This window comes from Suricata suricatta, chromosome 4 (assembly GCF_006229205.1).
Source record: "Suricata suricatta isolate VVHF042 chromosome 4, meerkat_22Aug2017_6uvM2_HiC, whole genome shotgun sequence".
Lineage (NCBI taxonomy): Eukaryota > Metazoa > Chordata > Mammalia > Carnivora > Herpestidae > Suricata > Suricata suricatta.
This window is the reverse complement of record NC_043703.1, coordinates 30,759,489-30,783,642: the sequence shown is the minus strand read 5'-3', so window position 1 is coordinate 30,783,642 and position 24,154 is coordinate 30,759,489. Positions and strand designations below refer to the sequence as shown.

The following is a 24,154-nucleotide window of genomic DNA, read 5'->3' as shown; positions in this document are numbered from 1 at the left end:
TTGTAGGAAAGTGGATGGACCTTGAGGGTATCATGCTAAGTGAAATAACTCAGGCAGAGAAGGATAGATACCATATGTTTGCATTCATAGGTCTAACAGGAGAGACCTGGCAGGGGACCATTGGGAGAGGAAGGGGGAAGGAGAGCAGGTAAGAGTGAGGGACACAGATCAAGGGAGACTACTGAGTACTGGCGAAGAACCATGGACTGAAGGGGGAGGGGGAGGGGGGAGGGGGTGAAGGTCATGGTGGGGGGCACTTGTGGGGAGAAGCACTGGGTGTTATATGGAAACTAATTTGACAATAAACTATTATAAAAAATAATTTTAATTCAAAATAAAATAAAATAAAATAAAACCACTAAAATGTTAAAAAAAAAAGAATTATATTGCCAATAAACTGCTACATTATCATTGCTCTGTTTATTTTATGAAGTTTATCACAGCTCCTCCGGGCTTCCGTAGGTAATCAGTAACTCAAGTTTGGAGGCCCCTAGTTGATTGTGGGCAGATGGAAAAGTGAACACAGAGAAACCAAGGTCTGTCACTGATGAATAACCAGGTAACTGCTTTTTTCCCTCTTGAATTAATTTAACCATAAAGAAATTTTTTAAAAGGCAAGGAATGTCATAGAGTTTCCAAAGTTTACTAAGGAACACCAAAATTAAAACTATACACACAAAGGCAGCTACATATGCCAGATATCTAGTTTCTAACCAGTGTTTAAGCATTCCATATAACCTATGAAGTGTTTCCATATCTTGATTATAATCATGGGACCGTTTTAAATATAGCATTGCATAAAACAAAAACAAAATTATATATGAATCAAAGTAGCAGCAGGAGGCTTCATTCCACCTTCTCTTTTTCTACATCAGTGATCTACAAGGGGAAAGATGGAACGTTCATCAGAATCCCCAAGGAGACTTTTTCTTTCATCCGCTAAAACAAGACACTCCCTCTTCTACTCCACACCTGAGAGCACCATTTCTCATTTGCCAGGGAGCCCTCTCCTTACCTGGAATCACAGCCATGAGCAATTACAGAGACCAAGAAAAATAAGGCTGAAGGTATGACATGTCTTCACCTGCCTCGCCAAGCACTTCCAACTACCAACAATTCTGAAATCCAGATAATGGAAATTAGAACATAGGAACATAACAACCAAGGTAACCTTAATAGTTTGCCTAAAGCATTTTATAAGCAGATAAATGAGGAAAACAAAGACCTGAGAAAGGCAGAGTAACCATTGATAGCAGACATTCCCAAGTGCTCAAGAAATTATATTTAGTTGTTGGGAGTAAGGTGGAAGAATGTATTTGTTTAAACCAAAAGATGCTCTTCAGTAAAAAAAAACAAACAACACACACACACACACACACAAAGAAAACCAAAAACATGATCATCAATTTAGAAAAGAGAGTAACAAATAAAAAAATGGGTCAACAGTTTAATAATTTCACATTGTAAATAAGAAATCAACTTTTATTCATGCTTTGTCTTGAACACCTTGATGAAACTTGTTAATATGGGTTTAAATCAAGTATAGTGCATTCCTGAACTTTTCTGTAAGCCACCTTAAGACTTACAAAACAACTCAAAAGGGAAAGAAAGTAAATCAAAATACCTCTGGCTCTAGGGTTGATCATTTATCCCTGCAATCTGGATATTTGTTTATAAACCTAATTTCAACTTCTGCGTTGGGGGTTGTATGAATACATTAATTTGTAATGTGAATTAATTAGGATTTACAGATTTTCACTTATTTAGCTTTTCAATATTGGAAGGATAAGATATCACTGACTATGATTTAGTGATTGCTTACTATGAGCCAGGCAATTTTCTAGGCGTGGTCTCATGGTACCCTCATACAATCTCTCTGAATAGATACAGTCATCTCTATCTTCCAAACAACCCAAGGTCACAGACACTTAACCAGCAGAAGAGCTAAGTGTTGGCAGCAGGACTGTGTGAACCTCAAAAATCCATGCTTTTTCATGATGCTCTTTTGAAACCAGTATTTTCTAACAATGTTGTGCAGATATCAAGGAATATAACCACAAAGATAACTGTCATTTCCCAATTTTACATCATTCCAGGATTTGAAAGAATCCGCAGGTGGGTATTGTCCATTTACTTCACACAACATATAGAACAAGGCAGGTCAGTGTTCCTGAAAATGCTCAACTTGTTCTTGAATAATTAATATCTGCAAATGTGTAGAACAGAACACTTCTTTGTATACATGACTCATGGGACTTCTTGTAGAAATGTGAATATGAACTGGCCATGGACCCTGAGCACAATATTTCCTCTTTTGTACCAAAAGGCATAATAATGTCTATTGTTCTACTTTTCTCTGAAATCATATAAGGATCCAATGAGAACAAATATGCAAAATGCTTTCTCAAATAAAATATTAGAAACTGCTTTCCATGTGACTTTTGATCTCAGGCTTGTAAATTTGAGCCCAACATTGGGTGTAGGGACTACCTAAAAATTAAAAATAAATAAATAAATAAAAATCTTTTTAAAAAATTTTTAAAAAGGGGCCCTGGGTGGCTCAGTTGGTCAAGTGTTTGACTTGAGCCTGGGTGATGATCTCACAGTTCATGGGTTTGAGCCCTGCATGGGGTTTCTTGCTGACAGTGCCTAGCCTGGTTGGAATTCTGTCTTCCTCCCTCTCTGTCCCTCTCCTATTAACATTCTCTCTCTCAAAAATAAATAAATAAGCATTAAAAATTTTTTTAAGAGACTGCTTTCTAATTTTTGTAAAATCCTCTGTAAACATAAATACTAGAGGGGTACCTGAGTGACTCCGTCAGTTAAACAACTAACTCTTGGTTTAGACTTGGGTCATGACCTCATAGTTCTGGGGTTCAAGTCCTGTGCTGGGTTCTACACTGACATCGTGGAGCCTGCTTGGGATTCTGTCTCACTCCTCTGCCCCTCCCCCCATCACTCTTATCTCTCTCTCAAATAAATAGATAAAAATATTAAACAAATACTGAAATCAACTGCTCACATAGCACCTAGAGTAACATTAAATAGTGGTAATATACATTTCATCTAATTTGTGACAAATGACTGGTACAAAAGAAAGAAAAAATGTGAATTAATAAACTCATATTTATGAACATGCACCACACAATAGCACATTACCTCATGAGTCAACAAATTTTAAGCCTAAATGGAATTTACCACTACTTCCCAGAAAGTGTGAACAGATAAGAAGTTGTAAAAGACTGCAACCATTTTACTATGATATTTATAATCTAGTTGGATAGGCCTCATTCAAAGCCTAAAAACTCCTGTTTTTAAAACATTATTTCAAATAATTGACTCTATTGCTTTGAGAACCACTTCTGTAGCCTCTCTTCATAACATTATTGTCCTTAGTCAAATCTAAGATGTCATTGATTATAAGACACATCCAGATTGCAGAGATATTATAAAAGGGAAAAATATATATTTTATAATTAATGAAAAATAAATTGAAAATGTGTGCCTTTATTTGAGGATAGCTCAAACCCTAGACGGCACCCAATTTAGCAGCATTATGGCAATACCTGTGCAATCTATACACCTATGCACAGTCCACAGTTTAAAAAGTCAGAAGTATACCTTGTTTTCATTTTTATAATCAGATGAAGTTGCTGTAACTATTTTTTTTGCAAAAATACACTCCATTACATTAATTGCATTGATAGTAATTTTTACCTAAATAAATAATTGTTTATAATATCAAAACCACTTGGTCGGGATTTGAAAGATTTGTTCTACACTCAGATTGTTCTTGGCCCAGACCTCAAGAGACATCATCACACTGAAGTGATTGTTGTTTCATTTGTGAAGGAAAAGGATTGGGGTAGATAATTTCAAAAATTCCCTTTAGATTTAAAATTCTGTTTCTATGTCATTGTTCTCAAATTGTCACATGTAATCTTTATGCCTCCAAACACACAAACACGCACGAACGCATGCACACACACACGCATACGCACGCACGCACACACATGCACATGCGCACACACTGCCTAGTATAATCCCGGGCTGCATCCCTGCCCGGCAAGCATCACCTTTTCTTCTCATACTACCAGCTCTGCCACCAGGGATCTTGCCCCCTTGGGAAACAGAAGTGCGTATGCTCCTTCCCTGCCCACCTAGCGTTTTCCAAAACTCTTAGAAAAAATTTTTTAAGTTTATTTATTTACTTATTTAGAGAGAGAGACAGAGAGACAGAGAGACAGAGAGAAAATGAGCAGGGGAAAAGGAAGGGGCAAGAGAGAGGGAAAGAATCCCAAGTAGACTCTGAACTGTCAGCACCAAGCCTGATGTGGGGCTCGATCTCACAAACTGCAAGATCATGACCTGAGCTGAAATCAACATCCAACGCATATATTGGGTGCATAACCGACTGAGCCACCAGGCACCCCTCCAGAACTCTTGATCACAGTCGCGGTGGTGAGAAAACAAATTACAAACATCCAGTTCTACCTCCTGATTTCTACTTTTGTAGGTCTTTAAACAATTTTTTAATTCCCTATAGTACATTTCTTTTACTTACTATTCTGATTGGAAAAAAAAACCCAGAGTGGTATCTGTTCCTTGCACTGACACCTAATGAATGCAATCTTCAGTTTAACATTGTTTAAGTAGGCAAACAAAACAATACAAAATGTATCAGAGTTGATTTACTTGGAACCATCAAAATGACAGGACACCACTATATGACTGCCTATGTAGTCTTAAAGGACTATGTAATGTTAAAGCTACAAATTACATATGATATAAATATGTGTGTTAGTATTGCATTGTGTTAAAATTATAAATATCAATATCATTGACATATAAGAATCAGATATTATTTATAAGTATATATGTAGTTCAAGCATGCAAATGCATATACATAATTCGTAACAAAGATAGGAATTTCACAAACTCTTATGTGAGTGTCATTTTCACATTTTAGAAGTCATGGGGTGCATGGGTGGCTCAATCAATTAAGCATCTGACTCCTGATCTTGGCTCAGGTCACAATCGCACAGTTTGTGAGTTCAAGCCCTCAACTGAACTGACAGTACATAGCGATTCTGTCTCTCCCTCTCTCAAAATAAATAATAAACTTTTTTAAAAAGTCAAAACAGAAGGCCCTTCTACAAAAGTTCACATAATCTGCTATATTCAAATACTGCTTTAGTTTGTTTTTAAATGGATAGTTTGCTAAGGCTTATTTACTAAACATGACCTGGGGAGGAGTTTTGGAGCCACTGGAGAAAACTGCCTGTGTATATTACCTTATTTTGTCATTACCAAAATGTTCTGTTTCTTCTTCAGAAAGCCTACTTATTTCAAATGCCTTATGGCTTACATTTTAGCACTTTGTCTATTCAGGCAAAGCCATAAATAAAACACTTCTATAAAGTAAGTTCAATATAGAGCTTTAAGTATTTTTTAAGATGAGAAAGAGGACTAATAAATGAATTCAGTAAAGTCACAGGAAAAAAAAATCAGTTGCATTTCTATACACCAGCAATGAACTATCTGAAAAAGAAATTGCAAAAGAAATCCTACTTACAGTAACATGAAAATATAAAATAAAATACTTCAAAATAAATTTAACCAAGGAGGAAAAAAACTTGTACAAGGAAAACTAGAAGACATTGATGAGAGAAAATGAAGTCATAAATAAATGGAAAAATATTGCAGGTTCAGAGACTGGAAGAATTAATATTATTGAAATGTACATAGAAATCCACAGATTCAATGCAATCCCTATCAAACTTACAATGGCATGTTTCACAGGAATAGAGAAAAAAACAATCTGAAAATTTGTATGAAAGGACTGAAGACCCCAAATAGCCAAAGCAATCCTGAGAAAGAGGAAACAAAGCTGGAGGCATCACACTTTCCAAGTTAAAACTATTTTACAAAGCTATAGTAAATAGCACAGTACTGGTATAAAAGCAGACTAATGGAACAGAAGAGTGAGCCCAGAAATAAACTCACGTAACATACAGTCAAGTTATGTTTAACAAAGGTGTCAAAAATACACAATGGGAAAAAGACAGTTTCTTCAATAAATGATGCTGGGAAGGAGCACCTGTCTGGCTCAGTCAAAAGACTACACGGCTCCTGATCTTGGGGTCATAGAGTCTACTTAAAAAATAGAAAGAAAAAATGGAATAAGCAAAGTAGAAATATTTTTAAAAGGTGCTAGGGAAAACTGAATATCCACATGCAAAAGAATGAAACCAGACCCCTATCTCACACCACTCACAAAAATTGACTCACAATGGATTAAAGACTTAAATGTAAGACCTGAAACTATAAAATCTCCAGAATAAAACATAGAGGTAAAGTTCCTTGACACTGGTCTTGACAATGTTTTGGATATAGTACCGAAAGCATAGGCAACAAAAGCAAAAATCAACAAGCAGGACTACATTAAACAAAAAGGTCTCTGCACAGCAAAGGAAACCAGTGACAAAATGAAAAAGCAACCTATACAATGGAAGAAAATTACATATTTGATATGAGGTTACAAAAAAAGAAATATATCTTATTTAAAAATGGGCGGGGTGCCTGGTTGACTGTGTCAGTTAAGTGTCCGATTTCAGCTCGGGTCATGATCTCACCGTTTGTGGGTTCAAGCTCCACGTCAGGCTCTGTGCTGACAGCTCAGAGCCTGGAGTCTGTTTCAGATTCTGGGTCTCCTTCTCTGTCTCTCTGCCCCTCCCCTGATCACACTGTCTCTCTCTGTCTCTCAAATAAAAACAAATGTTTAAAAAAATTCTTTTTAAATGGGCAGAGAACTTGAACAGACATTTTCCCAAAGAAGACATACAAATGGCCAACAGGTAAGGTGCTCAATATCACTAATCATCAGGGAAATGCAAATCAAAACCACAGCGAGAGATCACCTCCTATCTGTTAGAATGGCTATTATCAAACAGACCAGAGACAACAAATGTTGACAAAGATATGGAGAAAAGGGAAACCTTTTCCACTGTTAGGATGTAGAGATGTAATGTGGTACCACTATTAAAGAAAACAGTATGGAGGTTCCTTAAAAATTAAAAATAGAGCTACCATATGATCCAACAATCCTACTTCTTGGTATACGTCCAAAGGAAATGAATCCAGGATCTCAAAGACATAGCTGAACTTCCATGTTCATTGTGGCATTATTCACAGAAGCCAAAATATGGAAGCCTCTTAAGTGTCCATTGACAGATAGGTAAAGAAAATGTGGCATACACATACGCAATGAAATGCTATTCAGCCCAACAAAACAGAAAGAAATCTTGTCCTTTGCCACAACATGAATCTGGAGGGCACTATGCAAAGTGAAATAAGCCAGACAGAGAAAGGCAAATACTTGATGGTATCCCTTATATGTGGAGTTGAAAAGAAAAAGTTGAACTCATAAAAAAGAACATAGAATGGTGGTTGGTAGGGGGTGGGGGAAATGGGGAGATGCTAATTAGTAAGTTCTGAGGATCTAATGTATAGAATGGCAACTATAGTTAACACTATTGTACTAAGTACTTGAACTCGGCAAAAGAGTAGATCTTAAGCATTTTCATCACATGCACACACAAATTAATTATGTAAGGCAATTAATGTATTAATTAACTTAATTGAGATATTCATTCCACAATGCGTGCATACATTAATTAAATCATCACATTGTGTACTTCAAATATATGCAATTTTATTTGTCCATTATACCTCAATAAAGCTGGAAAAAATAAAAGATAGGAAATAAATTTTCACATAAATTAAATTTAACATTGTATCTAACTTGAAAGAATGAAACCTGTGTCCCCGGTCACTCATTCACTTATTCAGTTAAACTTTCCTTATGCAGTTACTCCAAGCCAGGCCCTCTTCCAGGGATGGGAATACAGCAATGATGAAAGCAATCCCTGAAGAAAATATTCACACACTCTCAAAGTATCCTCCCGTAGCTCTTTATTAATCACAAAGGAGAAAGTTATCTACAGATGGAAAGATCTGGCAATACCACCTTAACCTACAGTATCACCAAAAACAGAACAAATGACAGAGAGGCTTGTTGGTATAATGAAATGGAGAGAACACAATCTCACCCATATAACATTCTTGCCATGATGTTTAACTTGAATCTAACAGGAAATACAATCAAACAAAATGAGACTGTGGGACACTGTATAAGAAAATGGTCTGTAGTCTTCAGAACTATCAGTATTATGGAAGCTAAAAGGCATGCCAACCAAATGTTTCTTGACTGACAAAAGGCATGTTCCTTGACTGAATCCTAGAGTGGGGGAGAAAAAGAAAAACAGTTATAAAGGACATCTCTGGGACAACTGGGAAAATCTGAATGTAGACTTTATCTGATAACTTTACTATATCAACGTTAAACATCTTGACTTTAATAATGATAAGGTGGTTGTGGAATGAAAGAAAACGTCCTTATTTGTAAAAGACACGGTTCTGAAGTATCATGTTTACAACTCACTTTCAAATAGTTCAGTATTTAACAAAAGAGAGAATACAAATTCCCCAAATGTTTACAACCAGCGAATCTACATGAAGGGAATACCATGTCCATAGTATTATTTTCCACTTTTTATACTCTTAAAATTATTTGAAAAAAAAATTCTCTGAAATAAAGTTTGAGGCAAAAAAATATATTGACCATGCCCATTAGCTTATAGTCTGATGTCACCATGTCATAATGACTTTGGTTCTTTCCTTTATAAAAATAAGGTAACAATAAGAATCCCTTTTTTTTGTATTGCATTAGGGAAACAAGCGTAAATGATTATACCCGGAGCTTACAAATATTCAATGAAACTGAAACTCTCTTAAATGGCTAGTTACACTGTAAGTTAGCAAAAACTTAAGGAAAATCAACTTGATAGTAGGTAATAGAACCAATAACATCTACCTTAACCCTTCCATACCTCCATTACTGATGATAAATTTACCAAATCTAAGTAACAAAATGCCTACAAATATCCCCCAATTATTTCTAAGTTTGCCGCCCACCAAATCCAATTACTAAAACAAGCAATTTCTGGAATCATGTACAATAGTTGTGCATCTTTGTGCATAGTGAGGCTTATAGTTTGTATCGCCTGTAACCCATTTCATAAACACATAAAAAAAGATTTTAACCTTGAAACTATATTTCACCATTAACTGCAAAATACACTCCTGGCCTATCCAACCAGCTCCCATTCCCTTGGTACCAGCTGACAAAGGTCTTCTTAAGGACTTCCTGCCAACCTCACACTCTGCTTCTTTCTAGTTAAAAAAAAAAAATTATCTGGACTAATTTAAGATCAAGCAAGTAGCAGTCAAACATTTGCGGTTTTGCTATGTCTAAAATTCCTACCATTGTCTCACAGAATAATATTGTGCCTTTAGCTTTTATTCAAGGTTATTACAGAAAGAGCCATTTTAAAAATGTTCCAACACCCAGTGTAAAATTGTAGTCACTCAAGGTTACATCAAGTCCCAAATGAGAAACTCCATTTAAAACTGTCTTAAGAAAAAAATATTTCCTCTGAGGAGCTGGTATTATCCTCTGCTTTTAGATTACTTATCCGATGTACTTTATCATACTCTGGTTGCTGGGAGCCGAAGAGTCAGTCCTGAGCTTAACTAAATATGACATTACCACTTGTGGATTACATATTAGTTTCCTTCTCCTTTCCTTGCTTCTGATCTTCCACTTCTATTTTATTAATAGCCTTTATCCAAAGCCACTTACAAACTCTTTATAGAAAGAAGTCAGTATAAATACATTTAGTAACTACAACTTTTTTTTAATTTTTTTTATATTTATTTATTTTTGAGAGGCAGAAGGTGAACAGGGGAAGAGCAGAGAGAGAAAGAGACACAGAATCTGATGCAGGCTCCAGGCTCCGAGCTAGTGGTCTGCACAGAGTCTGATGTGGGGCTCGAATCCATGAATTGTGAGCTCATGACCTGAGCTGAAGTCAGATGCTCAACCAACTGAGCCACCCAGGCACCCCAAGTAACTACAACTTTAAAGTACAACACAGTGATGAAATTTTTGAACCAGACAGAGGTGACGGTTGCACAACATTATGAATGCACTAAATGCTACTGAATTGTACATTTTATTTTATTTTTTTTCAATATTTTATTGTCAAGTTGTTTTCCATACAACACCCAGTGCTCTTCCCCTTAAGTGCCCTCCACCATCACCACCACCTCTTTTACCCCCTCCCCCTTCCCCTTCAACCCTCAGTTCATTCTCAGCATTCAATAGTCTCTCAAGTTTTGCATCCCTCTCTCTCCCCAACTCTCTCTCCCTCCTCTATTCCCCTGGTTCTCCATTAGGTCTCTCTTGTTTTCCTGCTAGACCTATGAGTGCAAACATATGGTTTCTGTCCTTCTCTGCCTGGCTTACTTTACTCAGCATGACACCCTCAAGGTCCATCCACTTTCCTGCAGAAGCGGCCCCGGTGGTTGTGCCGGGGGTGTGCACGGTGAATTGTACATTTTAAATAGTTAATTTCATGTCCTATAATTTTTCCCCAACAATAAAAAAAAGTAGTACAATCCCAGAAAGTAGCATATATTTAGCAGTCAAATAATCCTATTACATTTTCCCCATTTTCGCTGTGGTGTGTGGACGGACAACTAATCTGTTCTCTAACATCTGTATTGTTTCTCCCTTGCTTCTCTATGTTCTGGTATAGTTTTCAACTGCTCCCTTTATGTTAAAAATCCTAAATATTCTCTTAGGCCAGCAGTTTCTAGACCAGCCTGATTTTTGGACTCAAGAGAATTCTTTGTTTCAAAAGACATCTTTCATAGAACCCCAGTATATAAATCAGATAAAACCAGCCTCTGTGCTTGGCAGATCTTGAGTGACAGGTCTATGACCTATGGACACTACCGCCCTGGGGTTCCCCTCCGGTCTCCCCAGCACCCCAACAGGCCACCTAGGAAGCTGGAAACACTTTACAAAGAGGAAAAAAGACTTTTTTATATGCCATTTCTAGATAACCACAATTAAAATGTTATCTTATCTCCTGTGATCCAGATAATTACTTTCCTCCTCCATTACACTCACACATGAGGAGTTAAAGTGTTTTAAGATATAATTTAACTTCCACTCCTTTCTCTGATGGAAATTCCTTGTGGCTATTTGTAATAACTTTTATGGAATAGTTGTGCAATAAAATGTGGGTTAATATTTCATCATAAAAATTGATGTGTTCTTAGAAAACTATGAATAAAAATAATTTTTCTATGAACCACATGCTAATTTTTATAGTTTTTACTATAAACAGTTATTGTATGCTTCAAATTTGGTTTCCCCTCTTTTTAGTTGGTGTTTTAATTCAGGTTTATCAACCAATATTACAAATTTATCATCCTTTGCATTTGGAATTTCTTGAGGGCAGAGTGGATGGGGAGACCTTATAACATATGTGTCTGTCAAAACTTTAAAAGTTATCAAAGACGCTATCAAAAGGCTTAACCCTTAAAGGGTTTGGCACTCCTTTCTGAAATTAGAAAGTAAATAAATAGGCAGTACTAAAATTTGATGCACATATATTTCCAGGAACTTTGCTATTATATTAAATGAAGTATACCTCTAGAAGAATGATGAAAATACTGACAGGGGGCACCTGGGTGGCTCAGTCGGTTGAGCGTCCGACTTCAGCCCAGGTCATGATCTCACAGTTTGTGAGGTCAAGCCCCGAATCAGGCTCTGTGCTGACAGCAAGCTCAGAGATTGGAGCCTGGTTCCAAGTCTGTGTGTCCCTATCTCTCTGCCCCTCCTCTGCTCATGATCTGTCTCTATCTCTCAAAAATAAATGTTAAAAAGACTTTAAAAAAAGGAAAAGAAAAGAAAATCCTGACAGTACATAATAATGAAGAAAAACAAAGAAACGCAAAAGAAATGAATGTAATCTCTGACCACAATGATGTAAAAGTAGGGGCTCAATAAATACAGGTGGAATGAGCCCATAAAATGACAATTATGAAAGCACAGGCATGGCTAATTTCACTCCTCTACCAAAAAATGAGCAAAATTTCAAGAACCTTATTTCCAAATGTATTAAAACTCTTACCAACTTGCACAAGTTTTATTTTTGTGTCCGAGGTAGCTGGCACAAATCAGCCATTGTAAATAACATCTGAATTGATTAAATCTAGTATTATACTACTTTATAAAAAGTGCAAATAAGATTTTTAAGTAGAATGCTTTTGCTTGCAAATATCCTCAAGCATTCAAAGCATATGTAAGAGTTAAGTTGATTGTAAGGTTTTCTTAGATATTCTAATGCAAATTCCCCAAGGGTCTCTAACAAGCTACTACATTTCATACATAATAGTCTTTATTTTTAATGCAATAATTAAATTATACAATTCAAACTTAAATTTGGATTTTTCACCAATTCATATTTTCATCCCTAAGTATTGCCAAATAATTGGGTGCCATTCAGACATATTTAAACCACATTAATTCAATTATTTTAAAACAAAATTATAAGTACAGTAATGCATATGCTCCCACCAGGGAAAAATATTTTCTATTTTTAAATATTCTTATTTAATAGTATTGAACAATAAAAGTCACACATGGATCCTAGTACCTCCAACTCTCAACAACAAATAAAGCAAAAATAAAAATAAAGAACTATTGAAGTACCTAGATGGCTCATACGGTTAAGTGTCCAACTTAACCATTCACGCTCTGTGTGTGTTTCTCTCTCTTGAAAACAAATAAACAGTAAGTTTTTTAATTAATAAAGTACTATTGTGTGAAATGCCATCATTTCTAACAATGCATCATATAATAAATCTCAACTGTGATTTTTTTCAAGTGTAGTCTACCATTCCACAATGTACCTTAAACTAGCTACTCATATCTACTTATAATTATTTAATAGAATCTTTTGAGGCTTAAAAAAAAGAGATTGATACAAATGTGAGCATAGATATTCTATTTTCGCACTTCTCCTAAAGTGTATAAACTGTTGTTCAGGCGGCATTAAAAGCTGCATGCAAAAATTGCTTCCAACTTTTAACTCAAAAGATTTTAAATAAAAGTATCACCACCAAAATTAAGCACAGATTCTATCTTCAGCTTCCACAGAAAACATATAGGAGCTGCTAGACTTTATTAAGCACTAGGCAACTTCAAACTGGCAGACTGCTTTAGAAAAGAATTTATGGGGTGGAATTTGGCAGGTCAGGACAAGGCTAACTCCAGATGCAGACAAGCAAGACCTGACAAGAGCCTGTCAGTCCCCAGGCCTTCTTCTCAGGGTTTATAATCATATGATCAAAGGTATATACACATTAGAAAAGTTCTCAGATATAACCTTTTATAGTTGTCAGCTTCCTCTATCTAATCCCGAATGATTATTTCAAATTTGAAAGTCAAGTGCTCTAGGAAAAATGCAAACATGAACATATAAATGTTTTCTGTAATTAAATGTACAGCTATTCTTTTTATTTTTTAACATTTATTCATTTTAGAGAGAGAGGGTGCAAGCAGGAGTAGGGGCAGAGAGAGAGGGAGACACAGAATCCAAAGCAAGTTCCAGGCTCTGAGCTGTCAGCACAGAGCCCATCACAGGGCGCAACCTCATGAGCCGTGAGATCATGACCTGAGCCAAAGTTGGATGCTTGGCCAACTGAGCCACTCAAGCTCCCCAATGTACGGTTAGTCTTCTATCTACTTCTGATTCTTTGCAGAATACATGAATTGGTGAAAAATCCAAATGTAAGTTTTAGTTGTGTGATTTAGAGAAATTAGAGAAAACAGAGACCATTTCTATGTAACCAAGTAAAAAATCAAAACAACCTAGTTTTCCCTCCCTCCCATCCTGTGTTTCAAACTACATGGCTCAGTAAGAACTAGAGAAGCTTTATTATTCAATCTTCCTCTAACTGAGTTAATGAATTAACCCTTGCTCTCCACTGCTTCTATAAAACATGCATGTCCCATATGCCACACCCCATTGGCTGCTAGTAATTAGGGGCCCACCCCCCACACAGGAAGGCTTATTTGTCCCTAGTCCTCTTAGCACAGTTATTGTAATTATATTCATGTAACTGAATATAATGTAAACCAACAAAATAGGAGTCCCAAATAAAAAAAAAGTCTTACAAGACTAAAGTGAGGCACTAAAACAATCAAGTACAGATGAAACAGCCATACTGGAAAATGAGAAAAAATATTGTAAAAATGTGGGATGCCTTGGTACTCAGACCAATTTGCAAGTATCTTTTCACACTGACTCCACATTAAAGAAACCTTTAAAGAGTATGACTTTAGAGACACCTGGGTGACTCAATCAGTTAAGTGTCCAACCTTGGCTCAGGTCATGATCTCACTATTCCTGAGTTCAAGCCCGGCTTCGGACTCTGTGCTGACAGCTCAGAGCCGGAAGCCTGCTTTGGACTCTGTGTTTCCCTTCCCTGCTGGTGCTCTGTCTCTCTCTTTCTCAAAAATAAATAAACAATGGAGCACCTGAGTGGCTCAGTCGGTTAAGCATCCAACTTCGGCTCAGGTCATGATCTCAGGATTCCAGAGTTCTAGTCCCGCATCGGGCTCTGTGCTGACAGCTAGCTCAGAGCCTGGAGCCTGTCTTTGGATCCTGTGTCTCCCTCTCTCTCTCTGTCCATTCCCTGCTCATGCTGTCCCTCTCTCTCTCTTTAAAATAAATAAAAAAACAAAAAAGTTTTAAAAAATAAAACATTAAAAGATTTTAATAAGATAAAAATTGTTTACAGTGTGATTTTAGTGGAGGGACGCCACTCTCTCTAACATACCATCTGCAAAGAAAGGTCCTTCACCTGAACCTACCTCAAAAGACTAGGAAATGGTTGGCTTAAAATATTTACAAAATGGGTCCCCTTTGATAGTCTGCTTTAACCAAAATATTAGCCCCCTAACTATCTATCCCAGCTTGTCAAGTAAAATTAACACGTATACATGCGTGTTAATGTTACATATTATAGTAATTAATATTACATTGTTAATATTATTATATTTATTGATACTAACATAATATATATTATTAGCCTGCTACTTATATAGGCTTTTTATAGAGTATCGAATTTAAACCAACTAGATTATATATCATGCACCTAGAAAAAGACTGTCTGAATAACAAGTTAAGTTACACAAAAAGGTGCACATCACTAATCGTCTTAGAAATGCAAATTCATGGGCACATTGGTGGCTCAGTCAGTTAAGTTTCCGACTTCAGCTCAGGTCATGATCTCACGATTCATGGGTTTGAGCCCCTCATCAGGCTCTGTGCTGACAGTCAGAGTCTGGAGCCTGCTTCAGATTCTGTGTCTCCCTCTCTCTTTGCCCCTCGCCCACTCACACTCTGTATCTCTCTCTCTCAAAAATAAACATTAAAAATGTTTTTAAAGAATTAATAAGCTATGTATTGATTAATACAGACAGGCATACCTTAAGGGGTAATCAGAGTTTCTAAACCTTGACGCTATTGATAATTGGGGCCAAAATACTTCTGTTCATGGAAAGTTGTTCCATGCACTATAGAATATTAAGCATTCTGGCCTCTCGCTTCCCTAGGTGCTTGTAATACCCACAGTGCCAGTAAGGCAGCCAAAAAGCCTCCAAGTAATGCCAAACGTCCGCTGGAGATAAAAATCCATGGCCCTCATCTTTTGAAATCCAAGGGTTAAACTTCTGGTTTAACTAGGAGAATATCGTAAACACTGCTGATGACTTCTCAAAGTCCGAATCCGAATACAATCAGACCATAACTTACAAATGAAATACTAGAATCCTTGACCCAAAAGGATAGAAAGACTTAGAAGTCTTTCACTTGACAAAAGCAGTATTAAACCAAGTGTTGCCTGATCATAAGAAGTACCTAGGATGTTTATACACATGATTTCCAGGTGCCTTCCACAGAAATTCAGAAAGTCTGGGGGTCTAGGAATCTATTGTCTAACAAGCACCTGAGGGGAATTTTATAAACACGTAAGTCTGAGAACAGCACTCTAAGACAGCGATATTTAATGTCTACAACACAGGTAGAAAATCTTCTGGCTAGGGATGCCTTGGTGGCTCAGTCAGTGAAGTGTCTGACTTCGGCTTAGATCACCTCCTGACAGCTCCTGAGCTTGAGCCCCATATCAGGCTCTTGCTGACAGTGGGGAGCCTGCATGGGATTCTCTCTCCCTCTCTCTCTCTGCCTCTCCCTGACTCTCTCTTTCTCTCTCTCTCAGAATAAATAAACCTTAAAAAAAATCTTTTGGAAGGCCTAGGTGGCTTAGTCAGTTAAGCATCCAACTTTGGCTCAGGTCTTGCTCTCGCTGTTCGTGAGCTCAAGCCCTATGTAGGGCTCTGTGCTGACAGCTCAGAGCCTGGAGCCTGCCTGGGATTCTGTCTCCCTCACTCTCTGCCCCTCCCCCACTCACGCTATCGTGCTCTCTCGCTCTTGCTCTCTCTCTCTCTCTCTCTCTCTCTCTCAAAAATAAAACAAAAACATTACAAAAAATTTTAATAAAAATATATTTTGGCTATATTAATGACAAAAATCTTCAATATTTTCATAAGCATAAGAAATAAGGCTCTCTTTTTAATCTCATGCTTACAAATAAGATAAAAATCTACTGCAGTGGAGACACTGGACATAGGAACTGTCTAGTATTTTGAGAAAGACAGGCCAAGCAAGTGGCTGTGGACTCTACCAAGGGCCTGTGAGATTGACACCATCTCTGGATTGTATGACCTTGCCTTCAAACCTACAAGTACAAACAGGAAGCACTATGTCAGTTTAAACAGGTTTCCCATGAACCCTCCAGCCATTCTTTTACCTCAACAATCTCCCTACTGACCTCCGTGGCCTCCCTATCTCCTGTCACAATCTGCCCCTGCTGTAATTCCTCACTGTCCACATGTCTCCGAATTACCAGCTTACCCATTCAGCACACCTGTTCTCACCAGGAGGCCCTGGGTTGGTCACACTCAGTGATCCCCCCAGGCCCTGCAGGAAACAGATCAGTTTTTCACCAGCCTAGGGTAAGCATTGCCTTAGCTTCAAGGTCATCTTCATTGCGCTAGTTCTCTGTGCCCAGTTCTCAACTGCATATTTCTCTGCCTTTTTTTCCCCATCCTCCAACACTGATCTGATACCAGTTCATTCCCAATTTCCTTTTGGCTAATCTGACACCTGATTCCTTACCTTCATCTTCTCCAAATACATTTCTGATTGTTTGGCTTCACTCTCTATCAGTTCCCTCATAAAGACGGGTGTTTATGCCTGGCCACCACAATGGAATGATAACAACTCAATAATAATAATAGTAACAACAAATCATTACCTTGTACTTCCTTTATTGCATGCATTAGCTTTATTTGAATTACCTCACTTCTTTTTTCATAATCCTGTGAGATAGGTACTAACATGATTCCTACCTTGTAGAAGAGGGGGAGACACTTAGATTAAATAACTTGCAAATGCTCCCAATTCTATCTAGTCTCTATAGTCTGGCATTCCTTCTTTTTTTCTTGCTTTTCCTCCTTTGAAATACATGCATACACCCTACCTCACTTCCCTGTATTTCTTCTCTTCTGTATAAATCTAGCATATTTTATCCAATTTTCTACTAACGACCTATATCTTTTCTGTTTTTTCTTAAAACAGTGGTAGAATCATTCCCTGTCTTTAATTATTTAACATTTTCCCTGTGTGTCTTTTCTCTTACTTACAATTGCAATATAAACCTCTCAAGGCTCAGGTCAAATGTCACCCTTCTTATACCCCTGGACACATAGCACAGACCCACTCAGGAAGAAAATACTCAAAAGCAACAACAGCAACAGCAAATATATATATATACATATACATATGTGTATGTATGTATATAGTTGAAATTATTTCAACAAAGCACATAATGAATGCCCCATACATATTAGTCATTGAGCTAGATGCTAAAAATATAAAAATGACAATTTTCTACTTTCAATGAGCTTACAAACTAGGAGTGGAGAGAGGCTTGCAAATAAACAGTAAGAATACTAGAGAACCACTGTGGTAAAGTTATAACAAAGGACAACGGGAGAGCAGAAGCTACTTTCAAATAGGGGATGGGGATTGACAGAGATTTTATAGGAAAGGAAGTGACTTTTGGGGAGCACCCTAGCAGGATGCTGGATAAAAGGCTTTCCCAACACAAAGACCAGTGTGTGAACACAAAGATGTCATAGGCTAAGTGGACCTGAGAAGTTGAGAGCAGGCTGGGAGACGGAAGGAGGGACAGAACTGCAGTCATGTTAAAAAGTGTTGGGTAGAGTCAAGCTCACCCCTTCAGTGACTATAGAGTCGTACAGACCGGACACTAGCATTATGCAATATTAAGTTGCACCGATTCATGTTTCCATGAACAGTCAATATGATTTTGCATCATCATCCTCGACACCGCCATGATTGCTAAGGCCGCCAGCTCACAAGAATGCATTGAATACTGCACTAGCTATCTGGGGGCAAGTGTGTGTGTGTACCACAGGAAGTAAGCAGGAAAGCAATCAGGAGCACAGATCCAGTTTGCCACTTTTTTTTTTTTTAAGTAGGCTCCACACCCAGAGTGGAACCCAATACAGGGCTTGAACTCACAACCCCAAGATCAAGTACTGAGCTGAAGTCGAGTCAGACTCTCTACTGACTGGGCCACCCGGGCACCCCTCACTTTACCACTTTTTAAAACTGTTTTCCCTACATCTGTTAGAATCTATGATACATAAGAAATGTGAATAATGGCTAAAAAGAATAAAAGGTTTAAGGACCGTGTTTATTTGTTCTCCACCATATCCCAGAAAGGACTCCAAGGGAAGGAATATCTGTGGATTTCAATTACCATATGCTCTCAAACCCCCATTTCCACATATAATGGAGCTATAAATGTCTCTAATACTACAGCTTCCAAAATTACTCGGTGCTATAAACCTGACAGCTCTACCAAGATGTTCTTTCAAAGTGGCATTATGTTTCTGAGCAACTCGGAAATTACCAGGAAGCCATTTTTTTAATTAACTTGGCTAAATCCATAAATGCCATATTCTCTACAGGAATTTAAGAATGACAGAAAAACCACTAAAATCTCCTAATCACTAAGTTCTAGATCTCCTACATACAAGTAAATGTAGTTATTTTAAAAAGTCAACAGACTGAGCGACACTTCATTGAAAAACAAAAAAATACAAAAACTATGAATAATCTGTCATTTTTCTCTAAACTCTAGAACCAGGCCCTGAAGTTTTCACATGCATGGAGACCAGGTCCAGGTCTCATGTCAGGTAATATGAAGTGTCCCACTAATGTGTATTGTCTCAACAGCTTCCCCTACTAATTAATGCAACCTTCTGCTACTCCCACTGTAGAAAGCGCTTAAACCTCTTTTTTCCCCAGCTGCGAACTTGTGACTCTTACACGTGACTGGCCTCAGCCAATATTTGTTAATGGCCCTGGTGGAGCTGATAACAAAGGTGGTAACAAGGAAATTCAAACACTCTGACAACAACGAGATAGTCATGGCTTCCACTGCCTAGCACATAACCAAAAGTCGTCTTCTCAAAATCCTACTCTGACACCATTTTATTTTTTTCTCAAGTGAACAAATTTTTCAATAAAAAAGCCACTTCAATTATGGATAGCAAATGGAATCAAAGGAACAAATGCAAATGTGTCCAGTGTTCTAAAGTTTAATATGACGCCTGAAAAATAAATAAGCAAAGAGAAGCGTGCTATATGTACACCTTCCTTTCTTTCTGGAGAAGTCAACTCAGAAAACTATCTCTCCCCAGGTAGAAGAGTAAATATGTTGCCTCCTTCCAGGACTAAATGTTCTCCTTCCTTCATTCATAAACCTATGAAGGTAGAAGGTTGGGGAAGGGAGGCAACATGAGGCAAAGCAGAGTTCAGTTTCCCTCAAAATGCTTAAAGCATCATTTTCCAAAGCTGAGAGCATCATTACCACCTAGGGCAAGTTGCCTGGCTGCCAATACAACCCCAAACGGCCATAAATAAAGCCTTAATTATATTAATTAGAGCAACTGCTTCCTGCTGAGCATCTCATTATTTGGGGGCCCTGTCTCAGCCTTGGAGCCAGTCCCCTCCCTCCTTGGCTCGCCCCAACACAAACATCTCACTTGCCCACTGCGTTAAACACTGCTCCTAATTATGCTTCAGCATGTCCTTGACCCACTTCTTCTCCGAGACCCCTCTCACTATCTGACAACAGATGTCATCTGTGGCTGTCATCTAGCTTGGACAGAGCATGGGTAGTCCATGCAGCACTCTAGGACACGACCTATGATTATAGGCTGATCTACCACTTGATGTCCCATGGAATTTACCCAGCTCCTGATACGTAAAGTGATATTTTAACAGCTGTTTAAGTAACAGATGTTCTAATAACCGTCAAACACCTAAACATGTGTAACTGTTAAGACACTCTCAATATTGCCAATATGCCTCCAGTCACAGACAGTTTTGGGTCTCACTGGAGAAAGGAAACATGTAACAATCTGACCAGAGGGAGAAGCAGTAGGGTCACCACGAGAGCCGGGGCGACTTAACAATACCATGCTGCGGCTGCAGCTACTCCTATGGTTCGTGGGGTGTCCTGAGCTCAAGGTAACGGACCCTGGCTCCTGGAGTCATTAATTAAAAGTCAGGTACCGGTAAGAGCGTTGCGTCCCTGCTGGCAGTGATTTCCCAAATTAGTTGCACGGAAGTGCCAAGCTGGTTCCCAGTTTTAAACAGATCCCACCATCTCACCCTAGAGACTCCGATAAACACATCTGATGAACATGTCTACTTCTCTTAAACGCTGCATGATGCCTTATGTGCAGTCAGGTTGAAAACCACCTGCAACGCGCCCTCGCACCCCTGCTGATGCTGCGGTTTCAATGGTCCTGATGTTGGTGAAACTGGTAGGCAATGCTTTCAGAATCATAATTACTCATGGAAGGATGTCATTTCTCTGAGTATATTCATCAGAAAAAGTGTGCAAATCACTGCTAACATCCAGAGCTCATTTTACAAATGAGAACTCTTGATTTTTACCCCTGAACCTATTTCTCCCCCACTCCTCCAACCAGCCTTCCTTATATCTGCACATGATACGAAACCCACCCATCAGTAAAAAAAGAAAAGAAAAGAAAAAAGAAGAGAAGAGAAGAGAAGAGAAAAGAAAAGAGAAAAGAAAATAGAAGAAAAAGAAATCAGCAAACTTGGGAATCATCCTTAATAGTCCCATCCACAAGAAGCCTTCCCTGACTCGTCTCTTACTTTTGGCTGTAAGAAGCAGAAAGCTCAATCGCTTCACGGCCTTTGGCCTAAGACCAAGTGAAGAAGCAGAAAGCTCAAATCAACTCACATAAACTGAAAAAGTGTGCAGGCAGGTGCTAATCAGCCTTGTTCATACCAGAGTTCAGATGCAGTTTTCCAGGTGACACCAGACTGGCCTCCAAAGTTTCATTGTCATTCTGGTAGTGAAATAATTATAACAGTTTCAGGCTTTAAATCTACACACAACAACCAAGGAGAAAGCTTTCTAGGGGCCCCAGGCAATTTTCTCTCTCTTTGCCCCAACAAGCTGATACATTCCCCGGGACCACTGGATCTCCAGGTATAAACTCATAAACTGGCATGAACCTGGATTCACAGACAAATCAAACCATTTCCACCTTGGGGTTGGAACCAGCTTTTCTGTGGCATATGGGCTGACTGGCAGAGGGAGAGACAACTGAAGAAAATATAAGATTCTCTTAAGTAAAGAGAGCTGGAGAATCTATTACACAACCCAATTTAGAGTAATATTTCTCATATTCTCTCACATCACCACGTTCTTTTCCTTCATAGCTCTTATTACAATTTAAAATTGGATCCAGGCAACATTTACAGAGCACTTACTATATGGCACTGTTCTAAGTGCTTTATTTGAATAGATTCATTTAATCCTACAACAATGCTATCACCTCCATATTATACATGAGGAGTTCAAGGTACAGAGGGGTATATTTTCTTCAGTTGTCTCTCCCTCTGCTAGTCAGCCCATATGCCACAGAAAAGCTGGTTCGAGCCCCAAGGTGGGAAATGGTTTGATTTGTCCGTGAATGAATGAATGAATGAATGGGGTAATGAACAAAGGAACAACTAGAAAAACCATGATCCAAATTAACAGACCGTTTCTATTATATGATAAATTACAGAAGAGTGGGTTGCAGAGCTTCAATGTCCTGTGTCCAGTCTGGCTTCTCTACCTGAATGCTTGTTATCTCTCTTCTACCTGGTCCCACCTGCATAGTCAATAAAAATGGTCTTTTCTCTTTGCAAATGAAAATGCAAGCAGGAATCACTCACTTCTTTTGAGACAGATTATAGATGAACATGTTCAAAACAGAGAATCATTCTAAGAATGGGATTTTCTTGCATTTACTCTATCCGCAGTTGACATTTTGTTCATTGAGGAGAAGAATCAAAACCTGAAAATGCATACAAGACACTTTACAGTATCAGGTGCTGAGGAAATTTAACAAGTAGTTTTCAAATCATTTTTAGTATATTCATCAGTTTGATAACTCATCATTCAATAAATGGAGACCTAAAGATACGTAAACTGTCACTGTAATTCTCCTTCATGGTGGCAGCATGACGTTTAAAAATAAATCATCTGGAAAATGTAAGCAGCTAAGAAAAAATTACAGGGCATACATATGTCAGTTCCCACTGTCGATGTCCAGAATTAACTCTGCTCTCAGAAAAGAAGTCAGCAAAATCATAGCAAACAAGGTTTCCAGAGAAACTATTAATTGGTACAATCACATGCACACAAAAGCTGTTAAACTGCCTGGTTCCTACGTAAATGGGGTAACGTATTATGACCCAAATCCAGCACTAACAGCAATATCGGTTCCCGTATACAATATGTACAGTTCAGCCTCCCCGTCTACAGAAGTGACTTGCCAGTTCCTCCTCTGTTCCAGGAGAAAAGGAAACCCCCTTCCAAAGTGGGCAAACATGCTTACCTTTTGCCTTAATAAGCAGCTATGATTACTGTTTCAAATAATGCACAATTGGCCACATCCACATCTTCAAGGTACGTATTAATGGAAAGCAGGTTTTCAGAGATCATTTCAATCATTCATAAAAGACAATGATAAAACAGAGAAGCTCATTTAGAAAACATGTCCAGTCTCATCACTGGAGTAAAATGGAATCTCCTACCCCAAGCAAGGGACCAAAAGTTGAAGAAAAATCTGCAGATAAATAATGCTCAAAGAAAGGCAGATTACGCCTAAGTTAATAAAAGAGTGAGGACAAAATACCCCCTTTTGAGGTAGAAGCAGAGGACGGATACTTATAAAGGCAAATGACTGGCACTTTTAGTTTTTCCTGGGAAAACAAGGCCATCTTCCCTTATGTTGTTTTCTTTAATTTTTTTCATGTTTCTTTATTTTTGAGAGACAGAGCATGAGAGGGAGTGGGAAAGAGAGAGGGAGACAGAATCTGAAGCAGGTTCCAGGCTCCGAGCTGTCAGCACAGAACCTCAATGCGGGGCTTGAACTCACAGACTGCGAGATCATGACCTGAGCCACCCAGCCACCCCCACTATGCCCCTCCTCATAGTGTTTTCTTTAAACTAGAACGTCAAGCCCTGGGAACGCTGCAGAACATGAGTATTATCTTACTGGAAGCTTGTTTCATGCCCCAGTGGTCACTGAAAACTATAATCAACCTATCAGTTGCTCTTATTATAAATATTACATAAAATGAATACAAGGTAAGTAATTACTCTGTCACAAAGGCATGCTGTTTAAGCCAACAAAGAAATCCAGAATACAATTCTCCATCTCATCATCAGTCAATAGTTCACTATGGACATTGGCCATGTTTTTTTTGTTTTTGTTTTTTCATTCTCATCCCTGGCCTCACCCTGGTGGATCGCCTCTCCAGTTCTTCAGTTTTCTTTCTGAATAAAAAAAAAAAAAAGTTTTGAACACCTTGTAGGCCTTCCCTGTCCTTTCTAGGATAAGGCTTAAAAATCAGGGCCTTTGAAATTGGTTAATTTTAGATTTGGAAGTAAAAACTCACAGAAGCCATCCAAAGTATTGTAT

General features: G+C 38.1%; 1 protein-coding gene and 1 long non-coding RNA gene across 4 annotated transcripts in view; both read right to left on the bottom strand.

The window, feature by feature from the left end:
• TBC1D4 (TBC1 domain family member 4) overlaps positions 1–24,154 on the bottom strand; it is a 173,475-nt gene that overhangs the window by 136,948 nt on the left and 12,373 nt on the right. The gene's annotated exons all lie outside the window — the stretch shown is intronic.
• On the bottom strand, positions 7,958–23,131 carry LOC115289423. Its single transcript, XR_003907622.1, has 4 exons — positions 23,066–23,131; positions 22,401–22,522; positions 21,415–21,523; positions 7,958–8,299 (listed from the first exon to the last, which is right to left on the bottom strand). It is a non-coding gene; the product is annotated as an uncharacterized LOC115289423 (long non-coding RNA).